Source organism: Furipterus horrens, unplaced genomic scaffold (assembly GCF_987537825.1).
Source record: "Furipterus horrens unplaced genomic scaffold, mFurHor1.1.pri manual_scaffold_6, whole genome shotgun sequence".
NCBI lineage: Eukaryota > Metazoa > Chordata > Mammalia > Chiroptera > Furipteridae > Furipterus > Furipterus horrens.
This window is the reverse complement of record NW_028327176.1, coordinates 125,167,641-125,180,353: the sequence shown is the minus strand read 5'-3', so window position 1 is coordinate 125,180,353 and position 12,713 is coordinate 125,167,641. Positions and strand designations below refer to the sequence as shown.

The 12,713-nt window shown below is 38.6% G+C and overlaps 2 pseudogenes; one reads left to right on the top strand and one right to left on the bottom strand.

The window, feature by feature from the left end:
* Positions 1–167: 167 nt before the first annotated feature.
* LOC150007366 (serine/threonine-protein kinase pim-2 pseudogene) lies at positions 168–1,140 on the bottom strand (annotated as a pseudogene).
* Positions 1,141–7,120: 5,980 nt separating this feature from the next.
* LOC150007365 (large ribosomal subunit protein eL39-like) lies at positions 7,121–7,269 on the top strand (annotated as a pseudogene).
* The last annotated feature ends 5,444 nt before the right edge of the window (positions 7,270–12,713 follow it).

The following is a 12,713-nucleotide window of genomic DNA, read 5'->3' as shown; positions in this document are numbered from 1 at the left end:
GCTCCTTATCAGGACTGGGATGGGGACTGGGCAAACTTGGCTTATGTTTTCTGAGCCCAGGTCCCCAATCTCTGACCCTAGTAACACTGGATTTTTAACAACCTGTAAAACCAGGTCAACAGAGGTCCTTCTATCCCTGTGACATGGCCATAGGATGGCTAGCCCAACTAGGACAGCAGAGACCAGACCAAAGGGGTAGGACTCCCTTTAGGGTCATTGGGGGGTACATCCTCCGTTGGTGTCTGCATCCGGGGCTCCAGCAGGATCTGCTCCAGTGAAGGTCGGGCAGAAGGTTTGGGGGCCAGGCACCTTCCGTAATCTCCTGGTCCCTCTCGAAGGGAATGTCGCTGCACACCTTGTCATAGTGACCAGACCGTGGCTGGGAGTGCATGGTACTGGTTGTGAGAGATCCGCTCCGCGGGGCGGTACACACTTGTCCCATCAAAGCCAGTGCAGGGTCCGTCATGAAGCAGGGCACCGGAACCAAAACCTTTGAGTTTGACACAGACTCGGCGGAGGTCTATCAGGATGTTTTCATCTTTGATGTCACGATGAACAACTCCATGGGCATGGCAGTGCCAAACGGCTGCCACTGCCTGGGCAAAGGGGCAATGGCTTTGGGCTTCACCCAACGGGCCCTGTTCTGTGATGTAGTCAAAGAGATCCTGGGCTGGCAAAGGCCACTCGAGGACCAGCAAGAAGCCCTCTGGTGTCTCAAACCAGTCAGCAGGCAGATCACACCAGGGTGTCCACCACCTTCACCCACCTTCCATAGCAGTGCCACTCCCAGTGGGCATGTGACCAAGTCTGACAGTAAGCCAGCCCCGCACGCAGTTCCGTGGGATCACTTTGAGGGCCACCTGGAGTCCATCTGTGCTGCGATGTCCTGCGAGGGCAGTGCCAAAGCCCCCCTTACCCATCAGGACGCCAAGTCCGTACTCAGCCTCGACGATCCTTGCCTCCTGGCAGCGGCGTGGGGGTCACGGAGGCCACTGTGAGCCCCTGAAGAGGCTTGCTGAACATGGAGGAGGCGCTGCGCAGGTTAAGCCCACTGAGCCCACAAGGTGTAGATGCACGGGGCAGCGAGGCTGAGGAGCCAGGACTTGGGGGCGCCAGGGTGGAAGGCAGGGAAACTGGCGGCCCAGAAACGGCTACAAACGGCCACAAACTGCTACAAACGGCCACAAACGGCTCAATGCTAGGATTCTCCTCACACTCCAGCCCCAACGCTACTCTATCACGTCAACTTTTAAAGGTACAGGATACCCTCCCTTTGTCCCCAAAATCAGACGAAATGTACATACAAAGGAAAATAAAGGAAAAATTACCTGAATATACTGTTTATTTAGAGTAATTCATATAAAGGCTATATATTGTTACTGTAAGTCTAATTGTGTACAAGTAATAAAGTTCTGCTACCAAAGAAACATACTAAGGTATTTTAATTCTAAAACAGATGAAAAGTCGAACATACCAGGAATTATGTTAAAATTGTTCCCCTGTGTTATGAGTGTTTCCTGGGTGTGCTGTACTGTATTAGATGCCAGGAGAGTAGGACACATGTGTCCCCTGCCCTCACGGACTGGATGCAGGACACGGTGAGCCATCTCTGCCCACTCACCCACCCGCCTTCCCTGAGGATCTTTGGGTTCCTCAGCTGTTACTGGTCTTTTAAAATCATAAGGTGGTTTTAAAGAGTGAATGAAAAACTGAGGTTAATATTGGCTGGTTACGTGGTACATTATAAGCATTCAGTAAACATCAGCTGTTATAGCTAATCACACGTTTCTTTTAGGACACAATTTAAAAAATAGATCAGAGGCTGACTTTGGTCAAGATGGCAGAGTAGCTACATGCTGTGCTTGCCTCTTCCCATGACCACATCAAAATTAGCACTAAAATATACACCAATCGTTGAAAACCACCTGAAGACTAGCTGAATTTAAGTCCTAAAACTAAGGTTATAAAGAAGCCACAAGGAGACTAGTAGGAGGGGCAGAGACACAGAAACAGGAGGGATATCTGGGATGCAGCGCTATGCTTGAGGAGCAAGAGTTTCCATCCTCACAACCTGCCTCCCCTGCTCAGGGCACCAGTGCCAGGAAGAGTCCCCACAACATCTGGCTCTGAATACCTGTGGGGATCACACCCAAGTGAGATGAAGGGCTGCCGGAATCCCAGGCATGTCTCTTGAGGGCTTGCACACAGATTTACTCACAGCCTCATTCGCTCTGGGCTCCAGTATGAGGTGGCAGCTTGAACAGTGCCAGGGATATAGAGGAGCTGAATTGACTGGCTTCAGGGTTGAGAGGGCAGGGATCAGGGTGGTTCTCTTGGAGGACAGAGGCGGTGGCAGGTGCCATTGCTTCTTTCTTGAGGCCTCCCCAAATCTGAGCTCTCCATTAACTTGGCTAACACCACACCACCCTAGTGAGTCTTTGAAACCCAACCCAACTCTCATGCGCTGACAAATCGCTTCCACCAGCTTTTCCACAAAGGTAGCCTTACCTTAGCTCACACTGTAGACCTTGCTAAAATCAAAGATTGACATGTCCTAAACAAGGAGCAGCTGACTGGCGTGCTCTGTACCTCTTGCTAAACAGCCCCAACACTAGCACAAGGGGAGACCAGTCTTAATTTGCATTATAACTCCTATCACTTGATCCCAATCCCAGCATTAGCTGCAGCTAGTGTTGCCCTGGTACATAGCTTCGACTAAGCAGCCACCAACCCAGCACGAGGCAGCTGGCCTTACTCACATTTTGGTACCCACCACAGGTCTCACGTATGGTGCTAGTGGCAGCTGGCTTCAGTTCACAACATATCCTCTGGCAAGTGCCTCCAAACCTAGCAACCAACCACAGATAACACTGTAGCTCCTTCTAGGCATTCTCAAGCCAAGAACAAATGACAGCTGACCTTGGACAGCACCAGAGCCCCTCTCAAGAGTTTCCAGAACCAACACACCCAGTAGACGGCATATGTTCCCAAAGATAATTAGTGTGAGGAGAGTTGTAAAAGGGGGGAGAGGGGATTACTTTTGAAAATGGTATTTTAAAATTGTAGACATACAGACCATTACCACTCAGCACAGAGCAAAATGAAGATCTCCCAGATTATTTATATAGAGTTAATATAAATAATCCCTGCCCTCAATTTTAGCAAACTACCCTGACTTTCTGCATGTTCCCATTGGTAGTCTTACTTGAGAGTTGGGGAGTAAATTTCCTGTGAAGGCATATAGAGTTGTAAAGAACTAATTGTTTTTACATACAGTCATTGAAAACCATACGTACAAAGCAGAAATCGTGCTTAAAGTGACCACTGCAGGTACATATCCAGACAATTTAGACAAACAAACTCACTTTAGAATCAGGTTACAAACCAGGGGGAGAGGTATTTAGCTAAATGTTTAGTACACCTGCTAACAAAAAATTTATTTTTAATTATTTCATATATGTAAAGAATATAATATATATGTACAGTATAAATAAGAAAAATAAAATAAACTTTCTTATCCACACTCAGCTTAAGAATGAAAACTAACATTTTGAAGTCCCTTCTATGTACCTCACCTAGCATCACCACCCTCTCAACTTATCCACTCCTTGCTTCCTAGGCAACTATTACCTTGAATTACAGTTTATCATTTTTGGGGTAGTTTTAAAAAAACTCATGTATCCCTAAATAATGTTTGTTGGATGTATGTTTGAATTTTATATAATTGGAACTGCAAACTGTGTGTTCTCTGTCACTTTCTCTTTCATCAGCATTGTGTTTCCTTTGTATGGATGCATAAAACTACAGTCCATTTGTTCTCACTGCTGTATAGTAAGTACCACATTATAAGTATATACCACCACCTATTTATCTAGTCTCTTGCAATGGTTCTTTGGGTTGGTTCCAGTCTTTTACTATTAAAAACAGTGCTGCGATGAATATTTTAGTACCTGTATTCTGTTGCAAATATGTGAGATTTTCCCTAGTCTAGAATATTTATCTAGAATTTGAATTGCTTACTGTTAGATGGGTGAACTTCAACTTCACTAGATAATGTCAAATTATTCTTACAGCGGGTCTGGACATATTTATCTCTCACTAGCAGTATACGAGAGTTCCTATTGTCAAACACAGTTGATCTGTCAGGCTTCACAATTTTTGCCAATATTTTGATGTAAAATGGTATTTCAGCCTTTTCCTAATTATGAGCGAAGTTGGACATATTTGTATACATTTTATACATTTACTAATAATTCATTTTCTCTCTTCTGTGAAATGGGCATCCGTGCTTTTCGCCCATTTTTTAATTGCTTTGCATAGCTTTTTATCACATATACTCACACTCAAACACACACACTGGAGCATTATATATCATACTGGCATATATATATATAATACTTGGTTCAGATATACGTCAAAGATTGGAACACATAAGCCTCCTACCCTAACCCACCTCCACTAGTGTTTTTTCTTTTCACACTTTTAAAATAGTGTCTTTTAATAAACAAATTCTTATGTTAATAGACTTGTATTTATCTCTTTTATTTTATGGATTCCACTCCTTTTTTGTCTTAAGAAATCCTTTTTGTAACACAAAATTACAAAGGTTACCTCAAATTTTCTCACAAGGGATTCATGGAGTATGATTTTACTATGGATTCCTCTCCCTCCTCCACTAATGAAGAACTTGGAAGGACCTAACAGGTTTGATGGCAAAGAAAATACTTTTGTTCTGGACATACTGAGTTTGGGACAGTAGAAAAATATAAGCAGTTAGACACATGAGATGAAAATATAGTTGAGCTGTCTACTCTGTTTTTAAAAGCTAAAATTATAGTGGGGTCTCTCAGCCTGAGAATTTAAGTAAGGCTGTGTTTGGATGGAACACTGAGTGTATCTACAGGTCTGCTAGAGGCTCCTGGTTAATTCAGGGGGGTTAATGTATGGATTCTATGTAATTCCAACCTCAAATATTTGACACCAGCAAGAAGCCAGATATTTTTCCTCAGAAGTCTCTGTTCCCATGGAATCCAGAATCTGGTAGGCTGAGATGCTCTTGAAAAGTAACTCACCGTAAGGGAGTACAGCGTGGCACAGGTTCTGAGATGGACGGAGAGAGCTCTCAGCTTCTTCATTCCTCTGCTTCCCATCCTCCTCACTCCAAAACTAGCCATGATGTGACACTCATCTCACTTAATACTAACCATAGGAATGTGATGAATACGTTGGTTCAGTGCATACTCAAGAAGAGATGTAGGAAAAAGCAGCAGCAATGATGAACTGGATATCACTGTAGAAAGTTGAAGCAGGAAGAAGGAAATTTGTTTCTGCCTTACGGGAGAGGAGAGGACTAGTCCATTAGCACATGTGAGATGCTCCGCAGGGACTCCCACAATTGTTGGGAGAAATTTAGAGGGGAGAATGAGAGTTGTGGACTTCTCAAATTTGCATTATACCAATGAATCTCATTCAGTTGGAGACAATACCCAAAAAGGGTAACTCTAAATGTATATAGGCATTTTTACTTAACACAATGACTCTTGGGTCCTATAGACATTTAGGGTGTTGGGATCAGTGATGATAAGCTTATGCAATGCTCTGGACAGTCTCACACAAGAAATTATTTTTCTGCCAGAATGCTAATAAATAGTGCTTCTATTGAGAAACCGTGCATTATTATGATGCCAAATAATATGACAAACTATGAAATGTGCTCTATTTCTCTTTCTTCTGTAATACTGAAGATATTTGATAAATGACAAAACAACTATATTTGGAGCATTAATTTTTAAATCAGATATCATGGCAAAACTAGTAAAATCCTTAATCTTTAAACTCAACAAAAGTACAAACTAAGGCTGAATTTTAAAAAAATGAAAAATTGAAAAAATACAATGCAATTTTATTCTTAAAGTCTCTACTGCCACACAGAAAGTTCATTGTAGGAAGCCTAATTATTATATTCGTGTTTTAAAGAGGTAGAGAATGTTCTCTTTTCCAAATCCCAAAAGAATGGGGATTGAGGCAATTCAGAGAATAAAGAACTTAAAGAAATTTATTATCTATGTTCTATGATTCCAGGAAAAATAACATATAAATCATTTTTTAAGAATAGAGTTTTCTTTCCTTTGTAGAGGCAAAAAAGAGCAATTATCATAGCTGAATGTATTCCTCTCTTCCTAAGCAAGTTTAAATATTATATCCTCCTGTTGTTGAAAATCCATTTCTTCCTTGTTCTGCCAGGGAAAATTTCGTTTCATTAATCTAAATGGGAATTATCTGAATAAAAAGAGAGAGAAAGCTTACCCAGAGTAAATGGAAGATACTAAGTCAGAAGCAGCAGGAGATATACCAGGAGAGCATTCCGGGTCAGATATCAAAGAGAGTTCACCTTCAACAGCTGAAACTGCTGGGGCACAATAATTTCCTCCCTATTATAATTACAAAGTGGGAAAGCATATTTTAGCCCTTCATACATAATGTATCATTCTGTCACCCATCTTGAATATTAAAAGGATTCAAGTCTGTGAAACTCTTGTGTAGTTCTCAAGAATCAGTTATAAATGAAAATATAGTATACATTTAGTTTAAGTAAAGTAACTCGTAAATTGTTGAAATAATTTTGGAAACAAGGAAGAAGGAATGAGTACTAATTTTGAATTTTGATAGTTCAAGATCAAATCATGGCTTTACTACTAACTGTGTAATTGGGCAAATAGCTTTGCTTGCCTCATCCGTAGCCCCAGAGATTAGCATTTTCTAAGAAAATTTCATGGCAGAATTAGTGATGGATACAAAATTTACAAATTCAGGGAAAGTACAAACTAATACTGAATTAAAAAAACTAAAAATATGATAAAATATAGTACTTTATATTCTCAAAGTTTCTCCTGCCAGGCATAAAGGCCATTGTCTTCTAAATCCTATCTACAAACCCAACAGTCCCTTCTTTAGTTCATCTGTCTTTTACAATGTTTTCTAATACACAGCAGAAACCAGTTGGCACTGGATATCTCTTTAGTCGGTTCCACAAATTTATTAGGCATGTTTTCTATCTTTCAAAGTACCACAGGTTCTCTTTTTCCACCATCGTGGTGCATGAGGTTGGTTCTTCTTCACCATGGCTTCTCACAAGATTTTCAGGATCAGGTGGTTCCTGGCTAAGAAGCAGAATCAGCCCATTCCCCAATGGATTCAATGAAAACTGGTAATAAAATCAGGTGCAACTCCAAGAGGAGAAGTTAGAGAAGAACCAAACGGGGTCTATAAGGAGTCCACACATGCGAGAATGGCTCACATACAAGGGTTGGCAAAAGTAGGATTTTTACAGTTCTGCATAAAAAGACATGCAGGTTGTGATTACTTCAGTAGCTTTATTAACTCAAAAAGAATGTCACTCACAACTGTAAACCTGCTTTTGCCAACCTCTCATTGGTAGTAGATATGTGGAGATTCATTATACTAGTCGCTCTATTTTTGCCTATATTTGAACATTTTCGTAATGAAAAGTTAAGAAAACATCCAAAGGGCCAAAAATGCATCTTATAGATTCATGTCAGTTTGTGATCAGAAACTTTTGCCAAGCAATAGCTGTTTCACCATTTGGTGAGAAGGTCTTTTTTACGGAGAGCTTTTTTAGAGTTTTCATTTTTTGAAGTAAATGACTCTATTTAATGAATGAATTCTTTGCTTTATCCTTAAATAAAATTCTTTCAAAAACAACTCTGAAACTTACATTTATGTTATGTAGTTATGCAACCATGGAATGCTAGTTTTGAGGCCAGGATCTAGTGCTATCCTAATGTATGCAACACCCTAAGCCATTGCCTATTTATATACATTGTTGTCGGGACATGTAAAATTACATTTTTCTCCAACTGCCTAGAGTGCCTTTATCTTTTATAATAACGATGAAGAATACATTCTAAGGTAAGAAAATCAAACTTTCATTTAAAAAAAGTGCAAAGTAGTTTTCAATTTATAGTGATTTTACTTAACAACAAAATTCGTGCACATATTTTTAAAAATCACCCACTCCTGCCATAATGCATCGGCACGAAACACCCGAATACAATGTGTTTATTTGATAGTGGTTGGCCCTCCTGTGTAAGGATGACCTGTGCTCAAATGGTGCTGACTCTGCAGGCCATCATCTGCTGAGCCGAACTGTCTAAGCAATTACAGCAGCAAACTGCACACATCCTCCCCCCTGCCATTTGTTTCTCTGGCTGTGTCACCTCCTTCCTTGCATGTATTGCTCATGCAAGTGAAACTCATTTGACCCTCCTAACAAAACAAGGTGCTGATGTGTTTAAATCAGTTTTCTCTTTAGGAGATTCTCATTTAAGATATTAATCTGTGCCCTGACTGGTGTGGCATCATCCTGCAAAGTGAAAGGTTGCCGATTCAATCCCTGGTTAGGGCACATGCTTTCGGTCCGGGTTGGGGCGCATATGAGAGGTAAAGGATCATCTCTTTCACATCAATGTTTTTTCCCTCTCTTTCTCCCTCCCTTCCCCTCTCTGATAGGTAGGTAGGTAGATAGATAGATAGATAGATAGATAGATAGATAGATAGATAGATAGATAGATAGATAGATAGATAAATAAATTTAAAAAGATATTAATTTGCATTGTAAACATTTTCTTCCTGATGATTCCAAGGAAAATAAGAGCCCAGTCAGATTTGAATAATCATAAGTCAAAAACCAGTGAGGTTGAAAATAATAAACTGTCATGTACATAATAGTCTGTACATTCCAGCCTGATTAATCCCAAACTCCCTCCAATCAGGGTAACTTTTCTCTTGGAACCACTCTGGAAAAATTTATGCATGCCAAATGAGAAATAAAAGTGAATAACTGTCTCACAAAATATTAAAGTTTACTTAGAAACAGGACATTCTCTGGACACCTAATGTTTGCTGGCTGAAGCAAAGTTGTATCTTAGCAAACTTATTCACTACTAATTACAAAGCACTTGCCTCCAGTGCACATTTAGCCTAAGTGTAAATATTCCAAACATAATTACCCTTGGAAGGTTACTCTCTGGGAACATTCCCAGTGGAATGCTCCAGTTCTCTCATTTCTCTGTTAATAGTCCCTCCCATTTTTTTTTTCATCTTGCAAATGTTCTAAAGCATATGCTCAATGCTTTTCATTACTCAATAGAAATTTAAATCATATTTGAATAATTTTGAAAAATCAATATCTCCTTTCTAGTCATAAATTTTAATTTTTGTCATGAATCACTAAAATGATCATAACTTAAAAAAGGCAAAAATTGCAAATAAGTCGTCGTCGTCGGCAGCCGTCCGTCTCGAGAGACGATGGTGTAGCTTCTTAAGAGTCTATCTGCACCGCCGAGAATGGTTGTGCAGTCCGACTCGGGAGTGACACGGTATCTGTCTCCTCCCGTGTTGAATCGACCTCTTACGATGACGCTGGAGTGTCCTCTCCAGCGAAGCTGAAGCTACAGAGCCCGGGCAGGGTGATATGGAGGGTCTGCTGTTGCCCATGCAGCAGACCCCACCTCTCTTCGCAGCTGAAGGGTCCAAGGGAAAGACGGAGTCGATACAGCTTGGTTTCAGGTGCGCCGCAGGAGTTGCCGGTGTTGACTACAACGTCAAACCGCCTTAGGGACTCCGGCTCCGGATTTTCTGTCGGGGTTTACTCCCTTAGCCTTTCCCCTGAAGAGGTATGCCGCAAGGCAGCGGAGGTTTTTTGGAGTCAGAGTTTTCCTTCTCTGATGTGCCCTGACTGGAAGATCGAACCAGCGACACTTAGCTCGCAGGCCGACGCTCAATCCACTGAGCCAAACCAGCCAGGGTATTTGCAAATAAGTATTTTAATAAAAATTAAAATTTGACTTAGTTATAATTCTGTATTTCTCCTTCTTTTCCCAATCACCTTATTTATCATTAGTTAGTTTTTAAATGGCCTGTAAAATATTGTAGAAAATATAAATTGCAAATACTCCTTATATCTACAGATTAATACTAAAATTTTTCATGTTGCTTATCAAATTTTGTTGACATGTATATATCATTCTATGTGGACACCTAAGAGTCTATAATTATGTATGTGGTCAGAGAGGAAATAGAAATTGACAATTGGTTATTCTGTATATTTCTTACATAACCAGAAAAGCATTGTTATAAAAGTAAATATGTTACTTTGGAGTTTTCAGAACTACTTTATTATTTTGTAATCATAAAGTTAAATATGTCCATGATAGAGAAATCAGAAAATATATTAAAAATAAATAAATACAAAAAATTCCTTAGTTCTGCCATCCAAAGACAGTTAATATTTTCGCACATTTTTTATACTTTTATATTCAAATTTGTTTCTTTAAAAAAATTTATTGTATTTATTTTCGCTTATCATTATAAATCTTATGAACATTTTTAATGTTTTTCAAAATTTAACTATGAACTATATTTAACTACACTATAATTAATGGTATCTTCTATTTTCTTTCAAAAATAATTTTGTGATACTGTAAGTGCATATTTGCATTTTACAATTTGTATTTAGGAATGACTTAAAGGAGAATAATTCTAAAAGTCAAATTGTTCAGTTAAGGGATACAATTGCTTTAAGACTTCTGACATATTGCTAACAAAAAGGTTTAAACCAATTTATCACTTTTCTAGAGTATAAGAGTGCCTGTTCATATTACCTTCTTACCAGTGTTCAGTATTTTTATTATTGAAATAGTAAATAAGTGGAGAGATAAAAGCAAAATCTGCTTAGATCTAATAATTTTATTTTGGAATTTTAAAAAAGACTTCTACTGATATTAGACTTTTCCACATTTGTGAACATGTATTAATTTATCTTTGGCCCATTACCTGTTCATATCATTTGTACATTTGTTTAGTGGAGACTTGTTTCATCATTTGTGATTTTAGGAAGTATCCTTCTTGCAGAAATTTGGTAATTACTTACTTCAAATTTATGCTTGCTTTTTATATTTTGAATTTGTACACTTCTTAAATTTATTTGGTATGTAGTTAATAAAATGGTATGAGTAAAGGTTATTAAAAAAAACACACTACACTCATGATTTGTCCTAGAGTCATTAATGAATAATCTTTCTTTTTTTTTCTTTTTTCTTTTTTGTTGATTTGAGGACTTTTCTTTATCATATATTTTAATTGTTGTAGCATTGTAATATTTTAATATTTGGACATATTATAACTCCTCATATAATAATTATTTACTTTGAGTGTTTATCTAAATATATTTTGAGATCATCTTGAAAAATTTAAAGAAATGGTGAGCATATAAATCACTTTGGAATGATTTGATATCTTTAAATTATTCAGTTTTTCTTTCCAGAGACATGGTATATTTTTAGGGTTTTTTTTCCCTATGTAGGTCATGGAATATGACTATTGTGAGTGAAATATCTTGTCTTTTACATTATCAAGACAGATATATATAATAATATCTGTAATAAACATATCTATATAATAATATTTATCTCTCTCATTGTCTAGCTTGATATTTATTGCCAGGTATGCAGAGTGGGGCAAAAGTAGGTATATACAGTTATGAGTATGTGAAACACAGTTTATTCTTGTATTATCATTTATTAATTATTGTATAATTTTCCATATAACTGTAAACCTACTTTTGCTCTACTCTGTATAATAATAATATTATAATATCTACATTTGTTAGCCTTGGGGTTTACTAAGCAAGTATTTTACTATATTTTCAAAATAATCTGAGGAAGTGGACATGATGGTTTCTATTTTACAGAAAAAAACCTAAGACTTAGAGAGTTTGAGTAACATGTTCAATTTGTAATTTTTGAGTGATAGCCCCAAGTCTCTCTAACCTCTGACTTCAAAGTCTGTGTTCTTTTTTTTTTTTTTTTCAGATTTAATGTGTTTTATTGATTAAATTATTACATTTGTGCCAATTTCCCTTCCCTCTGCTCCCCTCCACCCAGTGGCCCCCCTCCCTCCAGTTGTCCCCCCCTTTTAGATTATGTCCATTAGTTGTGCATACAGTTCCTCCCAACCTCTCTCCGTCTATTCCATTCCCTCCTACCTTGATCCCCAATTCCTATATCATCTCCCTCCCTTTCCCCATTCCCCCTCCCTGTTGACCTCCCCCCAATATGCTTCCCGTACCCACAGTTCCTCTTCCACTCTCGTTGCCTATTTAGTTTGCCTTTGTTTCATCTCCCTAGCTTCTGTTTTTTTTTAAACCAGTCCCTTTAACATCTCATATAACAGTGGTTTGGATCTAATGAACTCTTTCAGTTTTATTTTGTCCTGGAAACACTTTCTCTGTCCTTCTATTCTGAATGACAATTTCGCTGGATAGAGTATTCGTGGTTGTAGGTTTTGGATTTTCATTACTTTGAATATTTCTTGCCAGTCTCTTCTTGCCTGTAGGGTTTCCCTTGAGAAGTCAGCTGATAGTCTAATTGGGACCCCTTTGTACATAATTCTTTTCTTCTCTCTTGCTGCTTTTAAGATTCTCTCTTTATCTTTAATTTTTGACATTTTGATTATAATGTGTCTTGGAGTGGTTCTCCCTGGGTCCAGTCTCTTGGGAACTCTCCTTGCTTCCTGGACCTGCAGGTCTATTCCCTTCCCCAAGTCTGGGAAGTTCTCCTTTATTATATTTTCACTCAATTTTTCAAGTTCTAGTTCATCTTCCTCATTCTCTGGCAAACCAATGATTCTTATGT